Below are 2,500 nucleotides of genomic sequence, written 5' to 3' on the forward strand. Positions count from 1 at the left end.
ACGAGCTCTAACGGATCTCTGCACGCATGGAACATGGTGGCGGGAATCATTGCTAGAACCGAACGGCGCCTCTGCGCGATGTACAAAGCCCAACAGGAACCTCGTATCGGCTGCCGAGCCGGAGCTTGAACAACTTGGACTTTCACCTCTAATTTATATCAACTCACCACTCCCCGAGGGATCCGCAGAATTGCTTCTGGGTCCCGTATCGTTATTTGCGATTCGTGTTTGCATTACACTACATTGAACTATTCCAACTTGTTTATCCGCATGGCGAACATTTGCTGCATAGAACATTTAAGTTCCACTTCGCTCTCCCCTACGTGGGTCTGAGCTTCGCTCTCAGGAAAAAATATGCCACATTTGGTAGGGAGACCCGGTTTCATCACGCTTTGTGCCCTGCACCATATATACCCTCATAAATTTATTCATTGGATTAGATCCAAGGAACACCAGATCATGCACCACTACCCATAATAGCTCATCGAGCTTAGCGTGAATCCTTCGGGTTTCCCTAAGAAGTTCGATTGGTCTTGCAGAGTTTAAAGACAACGAAGCTTAGTTTCAAGCAATGGTTAATATACGCGTATTCAAAACCCTTAGCTGTTACAACTTTTTACTAGAAACCATCACGACGAAGTCTTTGGGTCCGTAGACCCGTGATGTACTGCTCCAGGAACGTTTTTATAGGGTGGAAGCTCAAAATCATAGGTTAAAATCATCGGCAGAGCCCACCAGACACCACTTTTGCTTCATTAGTTCGGACTATAGGCATACGACGATTTTTATCGCGGAGGGACGTATGACCCAAACGGGGGCTTAATGACCCACTGCCACTGCAAACCATGCTCCTACGACTAAATAGAGGTAAAACTACGATTTGGTGCAATCTTCATGTTTGACCTCGTAGCAAGGTACCCTCCCTATAGTAGGCAATGAGCAAATGATCATAATCCCAGGAGGGCAAAAATGGGAACCCGAAAGGAAAGCGCTGTTGGCGCGCCTAAGCTACTGGCCCGTAGAGTAAAATGGTACCCCAACAAAGTTGTCGATTGACATTCTGATTGCACTTTTTATCATCTAGGGTGCGTTCCTTACACGTTTTGAGGGGTTTTAGCGAAAAACATGTTTTGAGCCACACGAGCTCTCCGGCCCGCTCGGTGCACATTTTTGAAAAAGCTAGGAGCTGCCCCTAGGTTCGGGGTGTCACAAAATATTGAAAAGTGGTCAAAAACCGCTATCCAGAATCGGATGTAGAATCATTAGACGAACTTAAAATTGTTCTACGACCAATGTCTGCGACGTTTAGTATTCAAGATATGGCCCGCCCTAGGTCTGACCTGGCATTTTCGTGAAAATTTAAAGCATGGCCATAGGGACGGGTAAAATAGCTATTTTGAAGCAAAAACCACCTCACTTTAAATGGCCATAACTTTTGAAAAACAAGAGCTAGGGTGCGTTCTCGACACGTTTTGAGGTGTTTTAGCGAAAAACATGTTTTGAGCCACACGAGCTCTCCGGCCCGTTCGGTGCACATTTTTGAAAAAGCTAGGAGCTGCCCCTAGGTTCGGGGTGTCACAAAATATTGAAAAGTGGTCAAAAACCGCTATCCAGAATCGGATGTAGAATCATTAGACGAACTTAAAATTGTTCTACGACCAATGTCTGCGACGTTTAGTATTCAAGATATGGCCCGCCCTAGGTCTGACCTGGCATTTTCGTGAAAATTTAAAGCATGGCCATAGGGACGGGTAAAATAGCTATTTTGAAGCAAAAACCACCTCACTTTAAATGGCCATAACTTTTGAAAAACAAGAGCTAGGGTGCGTTCTCGACACGTTTTGAGGTGTTTTAGCGAAAAACATGTTTTGAGCCACACGAGCTCTCCGGCCCGATCGGTGCACATTTTTGAAAAAGCTAGGAGCTGCCCCTAGGTTCGGGGTGTCACAAAATATTGAAAAGTGGTCAAAAACCGCTATCCAGAATCGGATGTAGAATCATTAGACGAACTTAAAATTGTTCTACAACCCCCAGTCCGACGCCTCGTATTCGAGATATAGCACTTTGTAGGTCTGACCGAGCAATTTTGTACTGAAATGTATGGCGGACATGTTATTCATTAAACAACATTAACTTGCATCGTGCCCTACTTCATCGGCACAGCTACTATCGACTATCTATTGTTGAAATGGATTGAGTTTGACCATTTTAGCTCTTTTCTTATGCCGTGCACCAACAGTGTGTACCGATCAGGGAAAGTACACTACGTACGCGTTCATGGATGTATATGTTGGTACAAGTTGCCGGTCGGAATAGCAGTGCACCAAAACTGTGTACCGATCAGGAAAGTACAAGACGGAGGGCGCAGCCCGAGCGTACGCGTTCATAGATGTCCATGTTGGTACAACCTACATGTACGTACCTTGTTTTTGTATCAAAAGTTCCAATAAAGTGTTTGTATGCTTAAAATGCTTATCTCAACCGGTCACCTTTTGGCCTG

The sequence above is a fragment of the Anopheles arabiensis genome (assembly GCF_016920715.1).
Source record: "Anopheles arabiensis isolate DONGOLA chromosome X unlocalized genomic scaffold, AaraD3 X_pericentromeric_contig0003, whole genome shotgun sequence".
Classification (NCBI taxonomy): domain Eukaryota; kingdom Metazoa; phylum Arthropoda; class Insecta; order Diptera; family Culicidae; genus Anopheles; species Anopheles arabiensis.